Below are 27730 nucleotides of genomic sequence, written 5' to 3' on the forward strand. Positions count from 1 at the left end.
AAGGCCAGATATTCAAGCTTGTAAGTCTATGGGAGGGTTTCAAACCACAATATTCTGCCCTTTCCCCCTGTCGGAACATGGCCATCTCCTAAAGCAAAATACATTCCTCTGAACATCAAAATTCTATAGTCTTCTAACAGTCCCAACAATATTCAAAAGTTCAAAGCCTCTTCTGAGGCTCAAGGTGATTTCTTACACTGTAAGCCCCTGTGTCAGTGTGCGTTCAGTAGCTGTTAGGATTTGAGTTCAGTAGCTGTTAGGATTTGAGTTCAGTAGCTATTAGAATGTGAGTTCAGTAGGCGTTAGGCTTTGGAGGAGCCGTGCCATCTTGCTTCTTCTTGTCCCGCTGTGCTTTGATTCTCTATCAGTTAGTTTAGATACGTCTTCTGTCCTTCATCATACTAAGAATTCTACTCTTGAGGGCTCAACCCTCCACACTCAGCAAGGAGAAAAGAAACTGAATATTGAAGGAATGCAACTCTAAGTACCACTTACACTCCTGGAACTTCAGCGTGAACCAAAGACAGGTGACTCCAGAATTTGACCTGTCTGCTGACCCCTTTAGCGCCTTGCTTTCCTCAAATTTGAGAGGCAATTAAAGTACAATCAAATTGTAAAGCCTGGAGAGGCAATAATGAATGTTTCAGTTCAATGGCAATGACCATTGGGTCTAACAGCATACTAATGTGACACTTGGCAGAAGCTACTCTCCGGTAACTCTACGTGCAAACTCCAAATTGGATGGACAGTTTTACGGACCTCCTGTGCTTTAAGAAAGAAGCAGTTAATACGTCCATGTGTGGTAGAAAGTAAGCTTCCAGAAACAAGGGTCTTCTCAGTCATTGCAACCTAAGCTTGTCTTGTCTCATTGAATAAACACATTTTACTTCAGTAATAAATCCTTGGCAGAATGCAATTAAAAGAAACTGTCATTCTACACAGAGTGTCTCAGCAGCCCTTCACATGTTCCCTACTTGCTTTATATACAAGTAGTAAGAAGATGAGGAAATCTGGCTCACCTTCTCACCACTACAACCCACACCCTTCCAATGCACAGATGTGGACCAAGACTATCAAAAACAAAACATAACATATGCTACAAAGAGAAGACAGACTCTGGGAGGAAACACATATAGGTAGAGCAACGCAGTGAAGAAAGCAAAGATGGCTTGCCATGTAGAAAACGAAGGCATTTCAGTTAGGGAGGCACCAAAACAGTTGCAGGTCAGCTCTGCATGTCGGAATTAGACCACAGGGATCCTGAATTTATTTCAATGATTAGAACAGCAGTGATCCCAGAAAAGGGGTATTTTAAAATGAGGTTCCAAATTTAACTGTGCTTGGAGATAAAACATGACTGTTTGTAGCAACTGGTGACAGCCATCAGACCTTCCAGGAACCATTTCGTTGTCTGTGGAAGGCTAAGTGGAAGAAGACCGCTGTCTTCTGAGCAGTCAATTTTTCACCTTACAGACAAGAAATGCATAGATTTAAAGTCAGTGCTGATACACATTATTTCAGTGGATTAGTTTAGAATTCCAAATTGGACCAATTAAGGACATTTTCCACCTGATTAAAATTCATTACGAATTTGAATGAGAACAGGAAATATTTAGTGATTAAGTATGCTTTGCCCAACATTGATGCTTATATCATTTGGTATGAGGATACCACTGATGCAAATTGGTCTCAAAAGGACTGAGTACCCAGGATCTCTCTGTGGGTGATGAAAGGGGGCCAGGGTTACACTGTTTAGGATTTTAGACAGTAACTCAGTAAGTTCACATCTCATGCAAGGCACTTGATTGGTGTCTTGGAGCTCTTTAGACATGGTCCCAGGGTTTGAATAAAGAAAAGTAAGTGGTTCACAACTGCCTATAATTAAGGTTCAAAAATTCAGAGTGATTTACTTGTTAAATGTCAACAAAAATCAACTGAGATAGAGGGGTGGTAATCTCAGTCACTAGATGTCTCTCACCCACGTGCATTTCAAGTCTAGGGATGAAAAAGCGTAGGTGCTTTGCTGGGCACAGTTCTGTTAGCCAAGCACTTGCTATGCAAGCTTGAGGACCCGAGTTTGGATCCCCAGAAGCTTCATAAAGCTGGATTAGGTGATGTGCATGTGTGATCCTACAGAGAGACGGGAGACACAGATAGGATTCCCGGACATACGTTAGTCTACTGGCCTGGCAAAGGCAAGGTAGACATTTAGGACTTAAACAGAGCTGTCCTCTGAGCGCCACGCTCTTGTCATGGTATGCACTCCTGAACACACTCCAACACTTATAAAAGATGAATATAAATGAACACACATCATTTTTAAGAAGGGTTAGACTACAAAAATTACTTATACAACTGTCTGCTTTTAATCAAAATCATAAATGATGTGGGGTTGTAGATTCTGAGCATGTATAGAGTTTATTGACCACATAAACTGCAGTGTTTTGAATGAGATAGATCCCAATAGCCTCATATATTTGAATGCTTATTCACCAGGAAGTGGAACTGTTTGAAAGGATCAGGAGGTTCAGAGGTGTGGCCTTGTTGGAAGAAGTTTGTTATGAGGGGTGGGCTTTAAGATTTCAAAAGTGTCTGCCAGGCCCAGGCTCCTTCTTGGTCTGCAGATGAGGATGGAGCTCTCAACAACTGCTTCAGCACCATACTAACCCCCTGAGACCCTAAGCAAGCCCCCAATTAAATGCTTTTTTTTCCTAAGAGCTGCCTTGACTATGGTGTTTCTACAAAGCAATAGAACCATGACTAAGACACTATGCCACAGAATACGACAAAGAACAGAAACCATAAGGAAGCCTCAAATCTACTGTCCCTGTGTGGATAGGATAAATGACCACTGCTCCTCCTTCCCTAGTCGATACTCCCAAGATACCCAGTATTTCTCCTTCCTTCCTTCTGACATCTGCTCTTGTCCGTGGAGAAAGGACACATCTAACCAACCATGTTACGACTGAGGTCACAAGTAATGACTTAGACCATTTTATCCCTTGAATTTCACTTTGAGATGGGCAGCTCTTCATTTGGGTTATGTGTGGTACATTCTATCCACCACTGACAGTCATACATAAGATTGTGGAGGGTGGGAATCTGCCTTGAAAGGCTAGGAATGTAGCCTAATTGGCAGAAAACTCGCCTAGCATATATGAAGCCCTGTGTTCAGTACTGAGCACTACACAAAATAGAGACAAGACAATCAGAAGTCTGAGGTTATCCTCCATCTTTGGTTACACAGTGTTTGAAGACATCCTGGGATACATGATACCCTATAGGATAAAAGAGAAACAGAGACAGAGAGAGAGGTGGAGAGAAAGAGAGAGAATCTTGAATCTGTACGCCGTCCTAACCCATATTGGGTCAGAACTTCTAGCTGAATACATAAATGACGACTACCATCTCTAGGAATTAGTCAATAATCAAATCAACAGCCGCTAGCTAAATGAACTGAATGACAACCACCACGCATAGGTGCAATGCCAAGCAGTGACATCATCCTTCCTTGCACTTGCTCCTTGTGGAAGGCAGAGAACACATCCCGTTCATTCTGCCTGGAGCATAGCTTACTTGCTAAAAGCTGCTGAGCTAAACTTAGACAAGAGAGAAGAACTCTGTTGCCTTCCCTGGGGCAAAGAGGAAAGAGTTCAGGAAGAAAATTGTTATAACATGTAGGGCGGCTGTGACAGGCATGAGAAGGCATTGCTCTCCCTGTGACAAGCCAATGTAAGCTGCAAGATCAGGAAAAGAACATGAGAGTACTTCGTCAAAGTGGAGAATGTGGTGGCTTCTTAATTACAGGCAAAGCAGAGGCTGGGAGTAAGGACAGAATTTCCAGACAATCTGCCCAATCCCTAGAATTTACCCTTTCCTGCATTGGCCTGTACATTCCAGCTTGAAATTTACCTCATTTGCTTCAGGCTGTCAAATAACTTATCAGAACGAGGGGCCCTGGAGCAGTGCACAGCTCACACCTCAGACCTGCTCTGCATATATCTGTCTGAAAACTTGTAGGTAAATCAAATTTCTTCAAGCCCAATCAAATTTGAAATGCATAGAAAGAGCTAGGGACAGCCCACAGCAAGTTCTTCCAGAAAGTGAACTAAATGTATTAACAGAGAAAATCCCACTCTTCAGCCCCTATTTTTCCTGACAGCTGTATAAAACAAGGCAGAGTACCATCGCATAAGTACATTTATCCACACATGTGCACACATCTGCACATATACTGAGTATATACCCACACATCTGTAGATATTTCAAGCTTCATGGACAGCCAACATTGACATCAGAACACCCAGGTTCCCCATTATGGTACATATCCCCTGGAAATAAGCAAGCTAACATACGCTGTTTCTAAGTTGAATCTAATAAAGCCCTAAAACCGCGCAGAAACATTCTGAACGTCAGACCTATACCCAAAGTACTGCACACACTGTATGGTGTAGCGTGCAATATTCAGTAAGTGTCCTTCATTATACCAGCACTCTTAGGAAATCGATAGGAAAAGGTATTTAAAAACAGACTGGCTTGGTTACTTTTCTCGTGCTGTGATAAGACACCCTGACAAAGGCAACTTCTAGAAGAAAGACTTTGCTTAGGGCTTACATTTTCAGAGGGTTTGAGTCTGTAACCATCATGGCAGGGAGCATGGCAGCAGGCAGGTGAGCCTTGCACTGAAGCAGTGAGCTGGGAACTTCCATCTTAATACCCAGTGGGGAGTCAAGGAGAGCTAACTGAGAATGGCATGAGTCTGTGGAAACCTCAAAGACCACCTTCAGTGACACACGTCCTCCAGTAAGGCCACACCTCCTAATCCTTCCCAGACAATTCCACCACCTGGGGAACCGGTATTTAAATATATGCGCCTGTGGGGACCATTGTCGTTCATACCACCACATAGACTATGAGGCTATTCCCTCAGGAAAGTTTAGGGTGTATACCTGGAATAAAAGATATACAGATAATTCTATAACTAATAGCATTTCCCAAAGCCAGCAAGGGGATAAGAGAGTGATGGAGGAGTGTCTGTGTGTTAATTTCATTGGTTAATAAAGAAACTGCCTCGGCCCTTTAATAGGACAGAAAATTAGGTAGGCGGAGTAAACAGAACAGAATGCTGGGTAGAAGGCAGTGACAGAGACTCTTCAGGCAGTCGCCATAGGCAGTTGCCATGCCTCTCCTCTCTGAGCCAGAAGCAGGTTAAGATCTCTCCTGGTAAGCCACCCCTCGTGGTGCTACACAGATTACTACATATGGGTTAAAGTAAGATGAGAGAATTAATGCGAGGCTGAAACTAATGGGCCAGGCAGTGTTTAAAAGAATACAGTTTCTGTGTAATTATTTTGGGTAAAGCTAGCCGGGTGGCAGGACGCAGCCCCGCCGCTCCATCTACAAGAGAATAGTCTTGTGACAGATCAGTCATATGGTGGTGGAAAGGGAACATTCCAAAAGAAAAACAGTAATACAAAGGTAGCTCTGGCTATACCATGGGCCTGGTTGACCAGATGTATCCTCACTAGTCTACCCTAGTTCTCAGTACAGGAACTAGACAACACTCAGGAAATCACCAAACACTAAAAGACTTCAGCTAAGACTTAGCAATCCCTTGGTCTGCCATCGTAAAACTGTGCTCGAATGATGCTACTAGGTTTACTAGTACAGAATCTAGAATTTTAGCTTTGAACCTGGCTGAGAACTCATCTAGGCCAGATAACCACTAATGAACACGAGACATTCAAAAGGTGGGATCAAGAAGTATCCTTTGGGATGTACCTTTAAGTCACCCATCTTGGATTTTCACAGTTACCTTTACAGCAGCTGAAGGTCAGCTGAAGGTGGGAAGAAAATTTCGATTGTAATTGTTTGGCCTTTTGAAAACCTGGTAACTGTAAAGTACATTCTATCAGGTTCAAAGGAAGTATAGAGACATGTAAATGTAATTTCAATTGCAAAAGTCATGAGAAAAATAATTTATTTTCATTGAAACAAAACATCTTTCTAAAAAATTTCATGCAGAAACACTAACAGGATGATAAGGGAGCTTGATCTAATTTACAGAAAACTTGGGACAGATAACCACAGAAGAAACATGAGGGACACAGATCTACAGTCTGTGGACCCAAGAAGTCCATCAGAAAATCGAGTTTAATACAGGAAATATCAGTGTCTAGAGGAAAGAGTTATAATAGCCCACATGTACCAATTCCAAGTGCAAAGAGATGCAGCCGTTCTGAGACCAAAGGAGGAATTAGAAGAAGGACCCTGCTTCTTCTAGAGGTGTGCACAGCCTCCACACACACAAAGACAGGAAAAACCCGTGGTGCTACAAAAGCTGACAAGAGACAGAAATACAGTGTTCAGTAAAAAGGGCAAAACAGAATATGGTCTACCATGTGTGGTTAAAAAAATACACAGCTATATTCGTTTTGTGCAAGGAAAAGAATAAGAGCACATGAACCCATAGTTACCAAGTTAGCTCCAGTGTTCACACTAAAAATAAATTTTGCTTGCTTCCATCTCTATTTCTATTGCACACAAGTTCCACAGTCAACTTGTATTATTTTATTGCTACGAGAATAAATGTGAAACAGTGGGGTGCCCGATCTTTAGTATCACTAGAATAAGAAATGCATAAACACTGGATATATTTAGATTCACGCATGAGAAATAATACAACAAAAAAATCCTGGCTAAGGTGCTGAGACTACCCTGTCTCTACATGACAGGTATGAGCTCAAAGCTTGTTGTATGTGTGCAATCCATTAGCTAATGATTGAAATGAAGGTGTGCACTTCACAATGGTCTGACTCAGAGACGGGAAGCAATGTGTGTACGGTGAAACACTGCAAAACAGGCTGGTGTAGGTCGTGATGCTGCTGTTACAAGCCCTGTGATTTCCTCCGCATATCTGTTTGCTGGGTCTGGAAGACACTGTGTCCTTGGAGTCATCCACTGCCTCTGGCTCTCCCATGCCTTCTTCCCTCTCTACCATGACGACCCCTGAGCCTTGAGAAGAGGGGGTTCAATATAGATGTCCCATTTCAGGCTGAGGACCCCAAAGTCTCTTGTTCTTGGCAAACTCAAGCCAGACAAAAATCCCAGCAGAGAGGCTGGGAGTGGGCATGAAGTCTCACCCCTAACTGAGCAGCTATTGCCCTCTGGCAGCTGCTGGGGAAAGGAGAGGCCAGTTTTAATGGCTCAGGTAGCCAGCCATGCTCCAGTGGATGGCCACACGTTTAGGACATATGGACAGCACGAACTGGACTTGATGCAGGTTTTTGTTTTGTTTTGTTCTGGTAAGAACACAAGAGTTTAGGGAATAAGGGGCAAATATGATAAAAAATACGATGTATAGATAACCAGATTCTTTCCTGGAAGACTTTTCCCAGTTCTCAGAAGTCCTTAGTTGCCTGAAGTTCTTTGTCTATGCTTGAGGCCTCATGGTTTTCCCCCTTCCACTCTGGTATGTCAATTGATACCATCCTTGTTAAGGTCTTGTTAGGCAGACATGAAGGAATGTGATGTGTGTCTATAAGTGTCTTATGTGCTAATGGAATGGTGGTTACATGGCTACGTATACACACATGTCAAGATCTAGGGACTTAACTGTCCATGGCTTTAAACCAAAAGAGTATATAGTATTATAGTATACAAAAATATAATGTATGATGTTTTCGAAGAATGGATAAAAATATTTATAAAAGAAACCAATAGAAAATGGCATACATACCAAAGAATGGATATCAATCCAGGAAGACAGAATGAGTGCCATGAAATACAGTGATATAGAGATAAATGAAAATTTCCCTGTGTGTTTTATAAAGCCAACTACATGTATTTTATATAACTAGAGACAGATGGCTAGCTATAAACAGATATAGGTATGCTTATATCTGTCTCCTTCATATATATATATAGTCACATATATATTCATTTATATGTATATGAACATGAACATCCATTTAGCAAAGAATTTAAGGAAACATACAAAATGTATATAGGAAGAAGCAGGGAATAATATTACATTTTAGGCAAACAAGATGGAAAATAACCCATAATTTTGGAAGAGTGACAGGAATCCATTTTTGGCATACAACTGTGGCATTAGGACTGGATTCATTTTGAATCCTGGATGGACTTCAAATGATACCTTTAAAATCCATTCTGTCTGTCTCTCTCTTCTCTCTCTCTCTCTCTCTCTCTCTCTCTCTCTCTCTCTCTCTCTCTCTCTCTCTCTCCAACCCTTTCTTCTTCCTCCCTCCCTTTATCTATGCCCTCATTACTGTGTCGTCGGGTCACATACAAAAGTGCGAATGGAGAGAAAGCATGACATTTGCTGTTTTAAATCTTACATGCTAGTAATTACAAGCCCCAACAAGACGTTCCCCAGTGAAGCCTTGAGATGGTTCTAGCTAGCTGGCTGGGAGCATACACCTAGCCATGTGTCAACAAGGGCCATGTTAGGAACTTGACAATAAAAAGTGACCATTGAGCGATTGACAACCATGCAAGGTACATGTGGAGTAAAGAGGGGTTTCCCAAAAGTAAAGGAATAAAGGACATGTCCCCCCAAACTCCCATTGGCATTGCTCACTACAAAATACAAAACGATTCGCCAACTCTTATACTTTCACACTGAGAGGAGAATAGGAAGAAGGTGGTTAACCCAACACTCCTGTCGCAAACCGAAACCGCCCTGCTCAGTGGTGTGTGTGTCCAAGTAGAACTCCCTGGTGTCTAATAGTCAGAAGAAAACATGAGATACAAAGTTTTTGAACTGGCCACAACACAAAAATAACAAGTCCAAAGAAACTTCACCTTCTCGTAATTTGATACTGAAACATGAGTAAAGAATTCTCTCTGCTATCTTCACAACAAAGATGGGGTTGTTTTGTAGCGAGCATGCCCTGGGAATCGCTAACCACACCCTTCTGGGACAAGCCACCAGCTTCGCTCTGCTGCCCCTAACATACTTCTCAGCACTGGTCTCTAGACTGAGCTTGAAACGTCACCTGTAAAAAGCAGTTCTGTGAGAAGCGGGTATCAACCACTTAACAGACACTGCTCTGGTGATCTGGTAAGACGGAAAGGCCTAATTTAGAGCATTTGGAATGATGGGTAGAGTGAGAGTCCCTCTGTCTCTGGTAAGTACCATGCAATATCACCAAGCTCTAGGCCCCCAGGGAATCAGTACAGTTCACCAGGATTAAAGAACTGGGTCACAGCCTCGGACACTTTCCCAGGGAAAGGTCAGCATAAAAGTCATTTGGAGAAGTCCAGGGGTCTAACCAATGTGCATTCTGAGAGACCACCTGACTTCCTCAGAAAATAACCCTGCAAAGACAGCTTGATGTCTGACAACGGAAAGGAGGAAGAGCCATTGAAAAGAAACACGATTTCACAAGTCAGTGCTCCTGCGGCTCATTCTCAGCACTTGGAGAAAACACTAAAGAGCTTCAACTGGATTTAAGCCTCCTGTTAATCTGTAGCCCAGACCTAAGACTAAGATCCTGCAGTCTCTAAGAGATGGCAGGGAGAGGTCCTACTTAATGGACCGGAGTACTAACACCTCGTCACAAGGATGGCCAGAAATAGATGATCTGAAACATGCTGCTGCATGAGTAACCCCAGGTGGGTGAGGAATGTCAGAATCCTGTTAGACAAGAACAGATGGAGACGCTCGGGAAATCTAACTTTAAAGGCAAGCTGACACAGGAGCAGAGGAGGGTGTGATAGTGCCTTCAACATGGCGAAACAGTAGTTAGCTTACACGGAATGCCGGGAACAGAATAACTACATAAGCCTATGCAGCTGATGGTGAGACAGTCCTTTTAACTCCACGGCGGGGAGGGGGGATTGGGATGAGTCAATGATGGAATGTTTAGCCTGGGGAGGTAGGAAATTTAATGTCACCAAGATTGTTCTGTCAGAGGCTGGATGGCCTTTTGTCAACGACGGCCTTTCAATTTTTCTTTTCTATCACAGACATTGCTTATGATTTTAGGAGACCACTCATTTATTGCTTTATACTTTACTAAGTGCCAACTGTGTTCGAGACATTTTAATATGTGCTAAGGATCTAGTATGGAGTAGGATCCCAAATCTTCCAACAGGATTATAAGCAGGCAATATTAGGAAGCAAATTGTTATAAGATTTGATACACGCTATAAAAGGCAATCAAATAACGTAGTGTAACGAGGAGGCAGTGAAGGGTTACGTGCAATGTTTCCTAGCCAAGTCATCAAAGTAAACGAATGTTAGAGGTGCTTTGACCCACGATCTAAAGAATAAAGCTCTCAAAACCAGCCCTGTGAAACACAAAGTCGGGGAGGGGGGCATGACACTGAGGTGGGTGGGACTTCACTCAAATGTCCTGAGTAGGAGAACTGTGGTCATTTCCAAAGATGAAAAGCAGGTCAGCACGACGGCAGGAACCAGGGAAAGAGAAGGCCAAGGTGAGAGGCAGGAGAGGCTATAAAATATTCCCGAAATGCAGAAGAAACAATTGTCACTTGGCACCAGCACAATCTTTCATTCTTTCCTTCTCAGTCATATTCCAGATTTTACACCCTTGATGTCTGGGAAAACCGAGTTAGTCCCAACAGCAAAGGGGAGCCTGACCGGACTAAGGGAACACAGCGCGGTACTCCCTGCTTCCCGTGACCGTCTGTCAGACCACACAGCCGGGTCGGATCTGTCCACAACACAATCCCAGCCTGCTTGTTTGGTTTGTTCTTGCAGGAAAGTCTCCTTTCTCTTAAAACATAAAGCAGAAAGCTTGCCCTGGTCTTATTCTCAGAGCACAGAGGAATGCAGCACCTCTGATTTTAACAAAATTACATGTAATAAAATTCAAGAAATGAAAACCTAATCACAAAAATGTCAAAGATTCATCAGATTCTATGTCTCCCCAAATCAGCTTTGTGACTAGACTTTGAAGTTTCTGGAGCCATTCTATTGCCTTAATTGTTTAAGCCACTTGGAGTGCTTTCCTGGTCTTTAGAGTACAAAAGACCCTGATTCAAACACAGTATATTAGGATTTAAATGTATCATATAAAAATGGGAACCCACTAAAGACCTTTTGAACAGGAATTATCTTATTGACATTTGTAATACGCTAAGTAGCCTACCCTTGTAATAATCTACCTTTTTATTGTAAGTGTTCCACTGGGCATTCTGCGCTCCTCTGTGAGTTCATGATCTAGCTTCTTTAGTCACATCCTCTTTTTCTCCTTTTATTTCCTTTGATTAAAATGTAGGATGTTCATATATAGAAGAATGAAGGCAATCTCAGTCTCTAACAGTACACAAAAGTCAATTCCAAATAGTTTAGAGAACTTCACGAAGTTCTAAGACTGTTAAGAGTAGATTGTAGTGTGAAACGGCGGGCTGTGTCCTGCCACCCGGCTAGCTTTACCCAAAATAATTACACGGAAACTGTATTCTTTTAAAACACTGCCTGGCCCATAGTGTCCAGCAGACTTTTCCATGAAGCAGGAAATTCCAAAGACAGTTCAGTCACTTTCTGCTGTGTCCTGCAGAATGTCTCGCAGACTCTTTCATGAATCAGGAACCCAGAAGGAACATCTCACCTTTAGGCAAGTTTAGCAGTCCTCTCTCTGTGGGTTTTTTGTGTCCAGTTTATGCAACAGTCCAGGCAAGAGCAGTTTCTTGCCCAAATGGCTATCAAACTCCATAAGTAGCCTCTTTGATGCCCATCTTCCTCTTGAAGTAGATTGGTGCTGCCAGGAGCAGACGTGTCTCATTATCATGAAAACCCTAAGTTATTAAAACATTAAATGCCATATTCTGCAGACTTTGAAAGATATGAAGAATGTCTATCTAACTGAAATATATATCTACATATCTAGAAAATCTAATAACATGACTACAAGCTTAACTATTATCAATGATTATCCATTAACAACCTATATTTCCTAATTATACATTACATTCTTTAAAATGAACTACAATCACAATAGCTTAATCAAGAGCAGAAATACATATACATATAACAAAATTGACCTTAAAATCTATACCAATGCAAATTATTCATATCTATATCATCTCCCCCTTTAAATGTAAAAGAACATTTATAAACAATATTTGGGAAAATGGGCACAGTTATTTCTCTCCAAACTGCTTCCTGCTGAATGGGGGGCGCTGTTATTTAGGTCTTTCATGGTGTAACCTGTGTGCTAGGTTCCTCTCAGTTGGCAGTTGAGTGAAGTAATTTTTTGTAGATGTTCACAGCAACCTTTCAGGAGGGCGTGGTCTATCATACCATATTGGGATAGAAGCAATCCACAGAGTCTCATCCTCTGTGAAAACAAAAGAAGAAACTCTTTTCCAAAGCATCATGTTCTTAGATCCAAATCCTGAAGTCATACCGTTAAGATGTCCATTCTGGTCTAGCCTGGCAGCCCATATAATGAAATGTCTCTCTGTACTTAGCTCCTTTACAGTCAAAAAAAATCAAAGAAAACACAACAAAATACATAATCCAGACTCTCTGTGAATTTTCCATTTTTACGTGGCTTACTTTTACTCTATCACTTTACTTCTTTTAATCTATAACTATCTGTACTCTGTCTCTTTAAAGACTTTAACCTTTTTTTTAAGGCATTAACTTTATTTTTTATATTTTTTTCTTCTCTCAAGCCTACGTACATTTATATGTCTGAATCTGTCCTATTGTGAATCTGTAATTTTTTAATATCCAGGAGCACTTCTTAAAAGGTTAACCACTTTTTAAAAACTTAAGTTGCGCCAGGTAGAGGTAATACGGTACCGCCTGTTTACAGCCAAGTCTAAACCTTAACTGTGCTGTTACGATAGACCTGCCTGAGGTCAGCACAGTTTAGCATGGCGGAGCAGAGCCAGAGCTGCTACTGCCTCAGTCATTTGGTGCCCCTGAGCTGCACAAAGTTCCAGGTACACAGCAGTCCACATTGGAGCTGCACTCAGCAGTTTAATTTTGATACTGAGCGTGCAGCACAGAAACTCTCTTAATCCAAGTCACAGCCGAATCTGACGCGCAGAGCACCTCGCAGTCTGAAAACATCTCTCTCTCTATGGCGGCAGGAATCCGCAAATGCTGTCCCGCTCGCCTAAGCCTGATTCCGCCATCTGCCCAGGTGCAGGCAGGGAGCAGTGAGCCATTGGCATAGTCTCAGAGTACTTTCTTTCCGATCCCAAGCGGGCAAGGTTTTTAAGTGGATTTAGTCACCACGTTGGAGCGCCAATCTGTAGAAGGAGCAAGCGGCGGGCTGCGTCCCACCACCTGGCCGCTGGCTAGCTTTACACCCGAAATAATTACACGGAAACTGTGTTCTTTTAAACACTGCCTGGCCCATTAGATTCAGCCTCTTATTGGCTAATTCTCACATCTTCCTTTAACCCATATTTAGTAATCTGTGTAGCACCACAAGGTGTGGCTTACCAGGAGAGATCTTAACCTGCGTCCATCTCGGAGAGGAGAAGCATGGAGACTGCATATGGCGACTGCCTGAAGTGTCTCCCCACTCCTGCTACCCAGCATTCTGTTCTGTCTACTCCGCCTACCTAATTTTCTGTTCTCTTAAAGGGCCAAGGCAGTTTTCTTTATTAATTAACCAATGAAAGTAACATAGACAGATAACTCTCCTCCATCAGTAGATCTGTGTGATAGACTCAATTGCAGTTCCACACGGGTGACACTCATGATGTGGCCTCCTGAAAAAGATAGTCTAATCCTAGCAGGAGAGGCTATACAGAAATATTCGCGTTCTTTCCATCTTCTCGATGCAAATAGGCCACAACAGAAGTTTCTCAGTACTCTGAGAACTGCTCTTTCTTCAACCCTGTTCTACTTTTATATAGAGATTGATAATATTACAGCTTTTGCAGGAGTTGAAATCATGATGACTCTTCCATAAGAAATAAGAAACATTAATATCCAGTGACAGCCAAAAGGGAAGAAGACAATAAGATTTGGCCACATAAGTCAGTCTAGCTAGTTAGGTGTATAAAAGGACAAACAGCCCCATCTTTACGCACATGTGTGAAAGGGGCTTTCAAATACGGTATTACCTTATTAAAGTTGAACAGAAATGCTCCGTCGGCAGAATTCTGGTACCCATCCATTCATCCCGGCATTCAGCTAACTCTTCATTTCAGCCATAAATTTCTCTTGAATTTCACAAAGTAACAACGTTGTTTCTCATGCTTGTCACAAACTATGGAGAGTAAAGCTTAAAAAAATGAACCCATCCATACATGGAAGTGATTTATGATATATGTCTATCAGAGATCATCTGCTTTATCAGTGAAACAGAAAAACCAGAAAACTCTCTCATAGTCCTCGGGGGGCAAACCTCTAAGATCCAGCATCGCACTTGCTTTCTAACAGATGGACTTCTCTCTGTGTCCTTACATGGACTCGTTTCTATCTGCATGTGACCATGGCATCTGTTAGTCTTCCTGAAAGTACACTAACCAGTACTGTTAGGTACGAGTCCCCTCCTGAAGGCCTGTAGTGTGCACTGAATGTAATAGCTCTCCTTCGTCTGCTCACGTGTGGAAGGTGTCACTTCCATCTTGATATTTGGAAGGGACGGCTAGTTCTAGATTAAGCTACAAAGGCAGAACCTGTGTAATGAATTCCTACCGTTTGGAAAAGAGGAAGAGCCAGTGGTGCTTCTCTTCCCTCTATGTGTATACAGCAAGAAGGCAGCCATGTAGAGGCTAGGAATTAGGACCTTCAAAGAAACGCATCTGCAGCTACTGTAGCCTCCAGTACAATTGGAAGTAAAGGCCCATGATACAATACTACTTGCAGACCAACCTGGTGAATAACACCTCATTTCATCTCATCTTCTCAAAGGCCTCGTTGGGCTTCAACACATATCTTTTAGTGGAAAACATTTCAAACTACAACAGTCACCAAGTCTTAGATATCTATCTTCTAAACAGTAGATCCCAACCCCATTTCTACTGCAGGAATCTTCACTCTTTGTCCCCAAGGCTTGTAAAACAACCATCTTTAGACGACATTGTGTCGTGTTCTATACACCCCCAAGAGAACTGCTGAAACATTGTCCTTGTATCAATCCTCCAACATGATGTTCAAATTCCTCACATGGCAGGCAGGTGCTGTGATCTGAGTCTACCTGGCTGTCCATCTCTGTCTCCTGACCCAGCTAGTTATACCTTATTCTTCTTGGAAACCAGTCCTATGAAGTTGCCCTGGGTTCCCTCTTGATCCCGCTGCTTAGATGTGCAATTCTTCTCATCTCTCAAGTACATTGGTTTTCTTTAAAATTCAGAACCTTAGTGATTAACTTAGAAAAGCCTTTCTGTCTTATAAATAGGTGTAACCCTTCTTTCTCAATGCCATCCCTTCAGCCCATTCCTATTATTAGACCCTTATGGTAGTATTCTATACTTCTCTTTCTACATTATAAACATCTTAGTATAGACACCCTAGTCTCCTCTTCTTGTACCTACATCTCAATTATATTGTTGGATTAAATTGATAGAAACAAAAAAATTATATGAAGAGCACACATTACAAAAATTCCTAATTAAGAGACCGCTGTCCCCAACTGTGAGGGGAGCTGATATGTGATGGCCTCTGGACATTTGCAGCGCAGTAGAAAACTACCCCTCACCATCCTCCCTCCCCTCCCCCCATCCCAGCAGTGGTTCTATAACATCAAACAGTGGGACGTCTTAAAGGACAAACTTCACCAACTTCACTTAGAAACTCATCCAAACCCTAGGCATTCCCCAGGACAGCTTCATTCTCTTCCCTCTCAGATAGGAATTATCTGGGATTATAAACATGTTTTTTCCAGAGTAGGATAAATCTACAGATGCATTATAGAATCCTATGACATAGCAAGCTGCCATACAGACACCTAGCAGAGTCTGTCTTCAAGCTCGTTAGCCTATGTCTTCCAACTGCTTCCTTGATTCATAGCCCTCAGTTCTGCAGCATTCTGTCCCACCCCCAATCCTAGTACCCTTTCTCCTCTCCACTCACAGCACCTTAACCCAAAGTGACAAAGCAAAACAAGCTGGAACACTAACTTGAGGGTAAGGCTGTCTTCTCCCAGAGTCACCAAGAAAATTCCTGTGCAGTAGGAAGTTGCTCATAGGGCATGTGCCTGGTCCAAATGAAGATGTGCTGCAAGTGTAAAATGTGGCCTGGCTTTCAAAACATTCTGTCTTTAAAAGAGGATGCCAAGGGCTGAAGGATAGTTCAGTTGGCAGAGTGGTTGCCTAGCACGAAGGAAGCCTTGGGTTGGACGCCTAAAACTACATAACATGATGTGCTGGTGAATGCCCAGAAGCCAGAGGATCAGAAGTTCAAGATCAGCCTGTGCAGCTGTGTCTCAAACAAAGAGTGTAAAATACCACAATGGTAATACGTTCGTTACCTGTCATATAATAGCTTGACATGGGGATTAAATAACATTTCTTATTTAAAATGATCGTAATCTTTTCCTTTTAAACTTTGACTCTTAAAATTTGAAATATATGGCTCTCACTTTACATTTACAATGCTGACCTATGTCAAAGGGGAGAAGCAGGGGGAGGGTGGAGCGAGTAGCCATTCAAGTAAGAAGGGTGGGGGCTCAGAAGGCAGAGGGGAGAGCACAGCAGAAAGGAAGAGAGCTGGGGACTGGGGACTGAGAAGGCTCCCTGAAACCAGTTGTTCAAACTAGCAGTCCTTGTCCTTTTGGCTTATATAAAATATTTCTAAATAAAATTTAAATTTAAAATGCTAGCATATGTTTTATGTGTATATATATATGTATATATAATATATGCTAAGAAAAAGATTAAAAACCATAATTAAAATGTCAAATCCATGACAGTGCTACATGTATAAGTTAAATAAGTTATTTAAAATCAGAATATTGAGGCTAAAATTTATGTCCAAAATGGATTACATGTGCATGGAAATAAAGATGACCTTTCCATGTGTTGCAGAACCAAGAGCAAAACATATCCCAGGCAACACCACAGAAATAACAATGTGTCGGTTTCCTCTGTTGCTGTGAAAACACACTATCAGTCTAGGTTCTTGTTTGCTTTGATGTAAAATATCCATCGCTAAAAGCTTGCAAAATATTCACAAATAAATTACTTTTCGTGAAAGCTTCATTTGTTTCTTTAAAACAAAAGAATGGGATATTTCAAATGTTGTGATTACACAGAGAGAGAGATGAATGCCAGTCATGGACTAACAGAAAAATACAAATTGCCTAATGGAGTCTAGTGCATCCGGGAAAACCCAGTCCCCCTTTAATTGTTCCACGGGAGCAAAAAGATACACACAACAAAATTGAAGTACACTGCACGGTGAAGAGGGGCTTAAGGTGCAAACCCCTCCCCATTCTGAGTGACTAACACAGGGAATGCACTCCCTCCCCATTCTGAATGATTAACCAGGGAATGCACCCCCCATTCTGAATGATTAACCCAGAGAACGCCCCCCCATTCTGAATGATTAACCCAGGGAACACCCCCTCCCCCCATTCTGAATGACTAACCCAGAGAACACTCCATCAGATGAAGTCTCAGAACAGGTCTTCACAACAGGGGCTGATGAAATCTCAGCTGAGATGAAATATTAACAATGACTAGAAACAGTGCTCAGCTGAGGACACTCAGTGGCTCCCATGTGGCCTTATTCCGTGGGGCGGGGGTGTTGAATGTTTGTTTGTTTGTTTTGTTTTATAGTTTATTTCTGGAGTTTTCACCTGTCCTTACTTTAAAAAGAGCCTGGAAGGCAGATCTATCTAGGCTTCCTTTGTGCTCTTTGATAGAATGTGTTTTTCCTTAATAATATTCTAACATAATTTACTTTGGTAAAAAAGAGAAAGATGTAATTGATAAGTGATATTGGATTACCTAGTGGAACACACTGTGCCTTAAGAGACTGCTAAAGCCATTAGGAATCAATACCATTACACTTGCTGGGTCTTTAGAAACCATGTGGTCCTAAGTGTGAATCCCATTGAACAGCGCATGTGAGAAATGTCTGAGTCGTAAACCTGAATGGAGCAGACAGCTCAGATGGAGTGTGTAAGGGAACTCTTAAAAGCACCAGGAGTGCGGATAATTGACACGTTTTACTTCTGAGTTTCATCCAACAACTGAAAGTGTGCCAGGGCTTCTACGTTGATGTGTCCATGTGAAAACTCATACATTGAGTCCTATCCTGTGGACTGGGTCTCAAGTACAACTAGAAAACAAGTGGTTACCCCTGTAATGGTCATGCCACTACTGCACCAATGGACATCTCTTACCAGGCTGATAGCTATTGTAGCTCACAGGGGTCACAGCTGCTTAGGGGGTTTCTTTAGATGTGTGGCTCCCGGGAGGCTCTCCATGCTCCCGTGGACAATGTTTGGCTGTACATCCATACAATACAGGTAGGACTAATTAGAATTAGTGTGCTAAAAATAAACAGACATAGAGTCGACAGGGACACATGGAGAAGGTCCGAGAGAATCAAGAGGGAAACCTGGAGAATTGATTTGATCAAAATACATTTATAGATGTATGAAACTTTCAAAGAATAAACTAAAAATCTCATATTGAGTCAGACTTCCCCAAGGCAGTGGTACTGAGCTCATGTGAGTTCTGCCCTTAAAAGGGATTAATGACTTTCAGGAGTGAGTTCTGTCTATCAGGCAAAACTCATTACCAAGGTAGTGGGTTATTCTGAAATGAGGTCACTGCATATGCCTGGCTCCTTCTGCACACACTCTCGTCTTTTTCTGTGTCTCAGCCACGTTGTTACACAGCCAGAAATCTCACACTCCATACCAGCACTGTGCTGTTCAGGCTTTCAAGTCACTATAAGCAGGCCTCAGAGACCTCTCTCTCCTTTGTAAGGCCCACTTCTCAGATACTTCATAGCAGCAAAGAATGGATAAGAAGCAGTTCTTTGTTTATATCTTCTGAGAACTTCATACACGAGTACGATATTTACATCTCTTTCATCCAATCCCTCTGTCCCCTCATCATGTCTCTCATCTTTCCCCACTCCATCAAATGTCCATAACCATATATGTGTGTGTATACATACATATACATACATATACACATACACATACACCTACAAATATACATACACATACACATACATATACATATACATGTACATGTACATATATATATATATACTCTACTGAGTCCATTTAGTTTCTATATCCATTGTCATTGTTTAGGGCTGAGCATTTAGAATTGGATAACCCAGCAAGGAGCTCATGCCTGCAGAAAACTGATTCTCCCTCTCTTGGCAGCCATTGATGACCTGTAGCTCTTCATCAGTTCCTAACTGTATTCTAAGCAATTGTCCTTATGCCCTCAGACGACTGGAGCCTCAGCACTCACCAAAGGGTTTTCTTCCCGCGACACTTCGAGACTATTACAGAGATCCACAAGTAGTCAAAATGCAGAGAATAAGGGACTGCGGGTGCCCAGCCCCACACGGCACAACTACAGTACAACTCCTATCTCTAAGATGCAGAGAAAATAAATGCAAATTTATTGAAAAAATAAAAAGAACTCCTACAAAATGGCCAAGCGTTGCTTAAAACATTGATGGATCCACACAACTGTTTTGAGCCTTATTTAACACTGACGCTCGCGCTGTGAGGCATTGTACTCATCTAGAGACAAGAAAATTGAGCCAAGGCAAGGGTCAGCTAATTGTCATAAGGTAAGGGATGACAAGCAGGGTGCATGTGCAGCAGATTGGCTCCAGAGTTTGCATTAAAGTCTTATGTCATATTGCTCCTCCAACAAAAAAGTAATGTTATTGAAGAGCAGACTCTCAGAAGCATGAATTCCGAATTGAACCACTAACATACATAATCAATTTAAGATTATGGTTTTCATTTGAGGCAGAGACAATTTGCTTTCCGGTGTCTCAGCAAGAACCACTGTACCAAGAACTATAAAGATACATGCATGCACTCTGTCAATCGTCAGCGTGAGCTTGCAAAATGCAGGAGTCGGCAGTAAACATTTTAATTCATTCCATATTGAAGACTTGCTTCCATGCCCAATGTTTTCTGTGATGGGCTTATATAATTTTCCATTGCAAATAAATATAACTAATCTGTATTTTCTACTTGTGTGGGGAGGAAAACTTAAATGACAAATAGATATTCAAGTTGAATGAGTCAGCAAAGACAAGGCAAATATTCAAGAGGCTGAGATTTTTCAAAGTTTGTTTTAGTATGCGTACTGCCGATTCAATGCCCCCCTCCTGCCCTGCTCAATCTTCATGGAAAGCCCACCAGCCAAGGTATTTTCAAGTTAAGAGTTTTTACATCACTTCCCTTCAGCGTCTCCCTTGCATCGCTGTCTGCTGGCTATTGCCATCACCTGGAGGGGACCCACATAAGGAATCTTAAGGTCCAGGATCTCGGGTTTGCACTAGAACTCTAGCTCCGTGCACAGCTTCATCTCCGTTACTCCTGCTGTCACTTCTCTCTATTCTGTAGCCCTGCTCCCACTCATGCTTCCCCTGCTGTGCGGCTACTTAGCCAAGATGAGTACCACTTACACACTTGCCTGCCCACCAAACACAACTCCCTGCTCCCAGGGAAGGCTCAGTCCTAAAGACAGTCTCTTTTAGGACAGTGTGGACAACTGTGCCCTGGGGAAAGAAAATCACTTGTCCCAACAGCTTGGTTTGCTCAAGATAATCACTTTTCCAATTCCAGTTTGATCTACAACACTCCAAGAATTTTTTCCCCTTCAGGGGAGATCCTATCCCCACATTCTCCCTGTCTTCAAATTTTCATTCTCTTCATTCCCAGTAGGTGCCTTAAGATTCCAGTCGGACTCGCAGACCCTCAGCCCAGCGCTCACTGGCCCAGCGATGAGCTTCCATCCTATGATATAACTTATCTCTTCCCTCCTCCTGATTCCTCTTCTTCCCAAGGTGAGAACTTTCCATTTTGGCTAATTCATCTCTACACTGAGAGCATTTCCTAGGCCTTTACCCTTTGGCTTGTAATTTTTCCTTTTACCAAAAGGTTTTCTTGGGCGTCCTAGTCAAATCAATTGCATCATTGCCTCTTTCTTCCCCTCCCCTTAAGTCGTTTCTACCCAAAGTCTTGGAAAGGTTTGTTAATATCGTCTGTCTTCATTTCCAGATCACTCTTCCACACTCTACTCTGCGTCCATGACTTTGGTTCACTGCCTCTCATGTGGTTCACAATGCAGTCTTATCCTAATTAAGAATCCCGAGCAAGCACCACAGTGCAGTCCTCTGTGGTAAGCTAAGGCACCAACACATTATGATTTCGGTGCCCTCTCTGCATCCCATCCTTAGGGGTCACAATACAGTCCTCCAGAGTAAACTGAGGCACACTGCATGTCCCTTGACCTCTCAGTCTTCTGTTTCCTCCTCCTTCAGTTCAAAAGAACAGACTACAGGTGTTCTTGCTCAGTTTCCTTGGCTGTTTTCCTTGCCCTCAATCACTTATGTGCTGATTGTCTCAAGCTCTCTGGTCTGTGCTATCTCTGATGGGAGTCTACACATTTCCATGCTTGTTTTGGTGCTAGGGACTGAACACAGGACATCACACACACACACTGACCCCATGTACTACTACTGTGCTCCACATTCATGGACCAGACATTTTTAAATGACACTCTTGTTGTGACATCCCTAAAACGCACATCTCCATGCCCAGTGTTTCAGAAGCTTCCACCACGTGTGTCTACTCAAGTCCTGGTTATTTTCAGCACAATTTCAAAGCTTCCCCCTCCATCTACTTAAAGTGAACAAGTAACGTCTGGTGAGTAAAGCCATCCATCATCCGTGTCGGTGAGTTAGAGCCTGAGAGTCAGTCTCTGAAGACTTCACTCTCATCAGCACCTAAACCCATGGCTCTCCAAGACTGCAGCTTTGATCTCAGACAAAATCTTCCTTCTCTTTCCTTACTGACTTGATTTATGACACTTCCTTACCTAGAACAAAGCATTTGCTGTCCATGTGAATTTTCTGCTCTAACGTGACGATGAAGCTTTCCTAGACAAAGGTACTATCAACCAAGCTAAGTCCTGTAAACTCTTCTTTGTGCACAACATGATTCCCCATGCATGGTCTATGATGTACTGCGGATCTGGAATGAGCCCCAGTGGAACGTGTGCTAAGGTAAGGTAAGGTCTGGTGGAGGACTCTAGGTCGATGAGGGCATGCCCTTGGATGGTGTAGTTGGGCTCAGGCTCTGGCTGCCCTTCCTCACTTTTGAGTGTCAGAAATTCCTCCCCTGACTGACTACTCTTGCTAAGATATTGCCACCTCATCCTAGGACTGACACCCACAAGGAAGCTGTCCATGGAATCAAGGTTCCAAAACTCTGAGCAAATCACTTCTATTTTTAAGCTGATTGCTTCATGCATTTTGCTGGCATGATAGAGAACTGACTGCATTAGGAACTTTCCTTGTTATTGTAATGAAATATCTAAAAAATGAACCTTAGAGAGGAAAGATTTTTTTCAGTTTAAGAGTATAGTCCAGCAGGCCTCTCGGGGATAGCAACTGAACACAGCATTGTGTGGTACAATAAGACTGGGTGCAAGCCTACATTCCAAGGCTAAACTAGGCAACCCGGTAAGAGGAAAATGGTCCCAAGTGCATACTTATTAAAGGAGAAAAAGAACATGCAGTTTATTCTCCAGATTCCCAGAACATAGCCTGCCTAGCAGGTGATGGCCACTCAGTGAACAGAACACTCAATGGATTTCGTGCGGTCAGATCTCCTGGCTCTCTTTGACTCTTCAGAGATGTCTATAAAGGGAGATTTCTCTTGCCACATCAAATCTCAGACCAGCCATCATTTGATATAAATCTCATGCCACTTCTCCCGCAAGGCAAAAAAAAAAATTCTCTGAGATGTATACATTTGTTTTAAGGTGTCAAAGCCTGGAGAAGATACAGAAGTGGGGTGTAGAAAACCACCCACTTCGTCTCACCATCAACAGGTTATTAAACCTTCAGGATGAAGGTCTTCTCCACAATAAATCACAGAGCAATCACAACTTTCAACACAAGCCATGGAGTCACATGCCCTGTTATTTGGGCAATCTACTTCCATTGCATGCCTTCTTTTTTCTTCCACTAAGTAGGAAGAAAGAAAGAGCCATGCATTTTGTCACACATGAGTTCTTTAACACTGCCCATAGCAGGGCTCTCAATCCCATTGAAAAGCTGGATGAATCAAAGGCTTGGGCCAAGGGCTGTGAGTAGGATTTCTAATGGATAAGCACGCCCCACAACGTTTAGAGAGAAAAAGCACAGCGGAAGAGAAAGTATGAACTTTGAAGTCAGACAGCACTTGATGCAGCTCCTATCCATGGTATCATCTGCAGAAACTGATCTTAACCTATGAGCTTCAATTTTCTTCCCTAGAAAAATGAGTAAAACCTTAGCTCAATTACTTAGCATGCATGGCTATTATAAACAATGCTTGCTGACAAACCCAGCTGTCTGGAAATGGCTTAGACAGTAAGGGTTGGTTCCTTTCTTTGAGGTTTCATCCATCTCCCAAAACCCCAATGATGATGAGGGACAAAAGGTCAGACAGACATGTCTGAGCCCTTGTCTTTGTGTCCCCAGTGCATAGCATCATGCCCTGTTTATAACAAGTTCTCAGTATTCAGCTTTCAAAGGAAGTAAATAAAGACTGTGTTACTTTCTGTTGCTGTAATGACACACCATGACCCAGGCAGTTTAGAGAAGAAAGAGCTAATCTGGGCCTATGGTTTCAGATGGATAGAGTCCAGGATGGTGGAGGAGAGAGGCAGCAGGCTGCAGACACACCAGCTGGGACAGAAGCTGAGGCCTCATACCCTGAATCACAAGCACAGAACAGAGAGTACACCGGAAGTGGTGTAAGGCTTTTGAAACATCACATCCTGTTCCTGGTGACATATTTCCTCTAGGAAAGCCACACCTAAACCCATGCAAACAGAACCATCAACTGAGGACTAAGCTTTCAAATATCTGAGCTGAAGAGGGGCACTGTCATTCCTTCAAACAGCCAGAGGCTTGGAGTATAGTTAAGGAGACTAGTTGCCTGGTAGGTACCAACCTTGGGTTTGAATCAGTGAATATTAATTTATTCTCAACTATAATAGTATCCCTCTCTGTCTCTCTGTCTCTGTCTCGCTCTCTCACCCACATGCAGACACACACACACACATACACACACACACCCCACAGCACTGACTGATACACAACAAAATTCCAAACTGAGTTTTTTATTTTTCAAAGCATGTCTTCTAATCTCAGATAGGTTTAATGAATGGTCCATCTGGTTAAATAAAAAAATTCTATTTAACACACTAGCAATTTTATGATTTATAAAATACCTGATAAAAACACGATTGCATTTTAAATGCCTGGATTGAAATCCATCTATTCTAAGAAGGTTAAGAGGAACATAAAAAGGCCCAACTGCCTCGAGCCATCTGCCTCAGCAGGAAGGAAGTATCACACAGATTTCAGAAAAATACTCCACAGAGTCACCATAAGGTATTACAAGGTAACAAATATGAAAATAGCAGAAAACAAACCAGGAATATGATTGAGATTTTCTTTGAGAAAGTCTATGTAAATATAGGGAAGCAGGGAAGCAATTGAGGCCAACTTCTAATACCATTCAGCTATAATTAGGTAAATGCCCCTGGGAATAGATATCTTTAAAAGGAATACAAAGATATAAAGTATCTTATGCCTGAAATATTTTATTCTCAGGCTCGTTCTTGGAAAGAAAAATAATTCATGCGATTTCCTTCTTGCATATTTCTGTTTAATTAAAATGAAACTCGATTGATGGAATTCTAAATTTAATGACTATTTTACAATCGCCTGTTTTGAAGTTAAAAGAAGACTGGGTTCGACAAGCTAACACAGCAATAGATGCCCACCTAAGGGTCCTCGGTCTGACCAGAACTCATCAAGGTCAACACTGTTTCCAGCTCCATCTTTGTCATTCCCTCACGCACCGCCAGAGCCTTTCTGACAAGAAAACAAATGCAGACTACATTTTTTTTCAAAAACATATTTGAAATGGCATCTCTTGGCCAGACCTGTCTTTGCTGGGTCAAGGTTCGGTATGCATTTCACTTTGAGCAATGGCATTGGAGTTTTAATCAGCGTCAAATGGAAACACACCACCTGCCAAAAACCCATAGCAGGGGACCCTGACGGATGAGTGGCGGCGGGATCAGCAACTAGATTAAAAATATAAATTTTCTCAAGCACACAGATGCAACCACTGCCAGACAACAAATGTTTGTGTAAACCGAAAGCTTTGTCCTTCCCCATTACCTCCTACAGGTTGAAAACATTCAGAAGGGGGGCTAGGCAGACCAGGGTCCTAGAAAGTTCGTGAGTAGTCAAAACACTCCAGCATTCCACGAGCTCTTTCCCTGAGGGAGCAGGTGTCTACGCCCAGTTGTCAACTAGGGTCAAAGCCAAGACTGTGAAGGAACGATATACTGCCATTCATCAGGAGTAAAGAATTCAGGGAGAGCAGATGACAAAGAAAGCTACCTCAACCAAGTAAGACCTGCCAGGGACCCCGCTTTCTCTGCACTCACTTGCACGCTTGAGGACAGCATCTCATAACTCTTGCCAAAGTACTGTTCGTCAGCCACACTGTTTCCACTTAACTGATGCATGTGGGACACAGAAAGGCAATGGAAGCTCATCTGAAGACTGCTAAGAAGGGCTTGCTTGCGGTGATCATGGGACTAAGCACACAGCATTATCCCACTTAATCCCACAAGGAGCACATGAGGCTGATAATCCATTACACTCCAAATTTCAGGGTAGAAATTAGAGCTCAGAGAAGAAAAATCACTTAACAAGGTCATTACAGATGAGAGGCTGAGGATATACGAGGTCTCCCTCAGAGTCACATGCAGCACCATGGACACCATCGTCACAGAACATAGATTGCCAGTCAGGCACATTCCACACCACACATAACCACACACACACACACACACACACACACACACAAAAACCCTCTTATACCATATACAAACACACACACACAGAACTCTTACACCATATACAAACTGTATCTAAATGCACCCCCCACACAGACACAGATCACAAAATAAACTACACACATGTAGCACACAAGCATACCATTAAGACACACGCATCCACTCACACCACAGACACATCTGTCGGTAGAAATCCTTGTGTTATCACCGGAAGAACAGGTCTTTGCGATTTAATAAAGGATCTTGATTCTGAAGCCAAAATCCTAATGCTTTGGGGAAAAATAAACAGCAGTGAAATGGCGATGTGTATCTCTCCAGCCGAGAAGAACAGGCCAGGCTGAACCACACGGCATTCCACCAGCGTTGAGGAAAACACCTAAAGCTGGGTCTTACACCAGACCAATCAATTTAGGATCTTTTGGTGGGAGAATGGGGGGGGTGTTCCTGGGCCCCAGTATTAAGTATTCACCCACCACAGATAACTGAGATTTAGTGTTGGCAATGATTTCTTCTGCTCTTCCAGGATGCTTGAACACAAGCACCACGCAAGAACCTAGGTGTGGAAGAGGCGAGTCACCGCTTCCCCCAACTGCTGTGTTTGCATATCTAGTCCCTGAAGGCTATTTGCAGCATTCAGCAACTAAATAGGTGCGCCAAGCAGGGTTTCAGTTCAGCTAAAACTACAGCGTTGAGTCAAAACAGGGAGCCATGACAATGTAGGTCCCACGCCCAACTGAAGGCACCTCTTGCCAATATTATCTTGGTAAATGATACAGGATGCTTGACAATTGCATAGCCTGGCTAGAAGAAGGTAAAGGAAGGGCCTCACGGGGGCTCTTACACCTCCTCTTAACCTGCTGTGCTCCACAGGTCTCACTAGACTCTTGGATGATATACAGGACCTTGGGCACTGCCCTCCGCACTACCTATAATATTCTCATCTTATGGAACTACGTGTGGGATTCTTTCTAATTCCTAGTCTTAAGCTCAAAACCCACTTCAGCAAGGTCCTCCCTGAGCAGCCACTACTACGTGGCCTTCTACTGCCCCTGGTGACTTGCTGGACTTGCCCTGCTTGGCTTTCTCCATAGCTCTCGTCACTGGTTGCGGCATCCGTTCCACCATGACTTGAGCTCGATGTATGCATCATGGTCAGCTTTATCTGATGCCTCGTGACAGCAGCTAACTCTCCACTAGTGCCTGATACCTATCTGGCTAGATGAGAGGCCCAATGAATAAACCATGAGCAGGCCTGTTAATTTATGTTTTAGGGAATCCAAGATAAGCGATACAAGCCCCTGTGATGTTTTGGGGAAAGGGGGTGCCTAACTAAGGTTAAGACTCACCATCCCTTAACAGCCAGGCCACCAGCACAGCAGTCAGACTCAGCCCATGGCTGGCAATGCCTGTGTTCTTAACCACTACATGGATAAAGCATGTAGTTGTCCTTCATAAATACAGCCGATGTCCCAGTGTAAAACTGGAACAAAAATCCTATGGCTTTTCCTAGGGTTTTCTTCTCTGTGACCTGTAGCACAGAGAAAGAAGGTGAAAGGGGGGAATAGCCCATGGTACAGCTGACCAAATTCAACAAACATCTAGTTCAAGTTCCCAAAGAACAACAGAATCCCAAGTCTGCAATAGGAGGAAGCATGGTATCATAAGGACCTAGCACGTG

At 42.7% G+C, this 27730-nt stretch overlaps 1 protein-coding gene across 1 annotated transcript in view; it reads right to left on the bottom strand.

The window, feature by feature from the left end:
- Positions 1-27730, bottom strand: part of Nell1 (neural EGFL like 1) — an 834960-nt gene that overhangs the window by 338401 nt on the left and 468829 nt on the right.

This window comes from Arvicola amphibius, chromosome 12, assembly GCF_903992535.2.
Source record: "Arvicola amphibius chromosome 12, mArvAmp1.2, whole genome shotgun sequence".
NCBI classification, from domain to species: Eukaryota; Metazoa; Chordata; class Mammalia; order Rodentia; family Cricetidae; genus Arvicola; species Arvicola amphibius.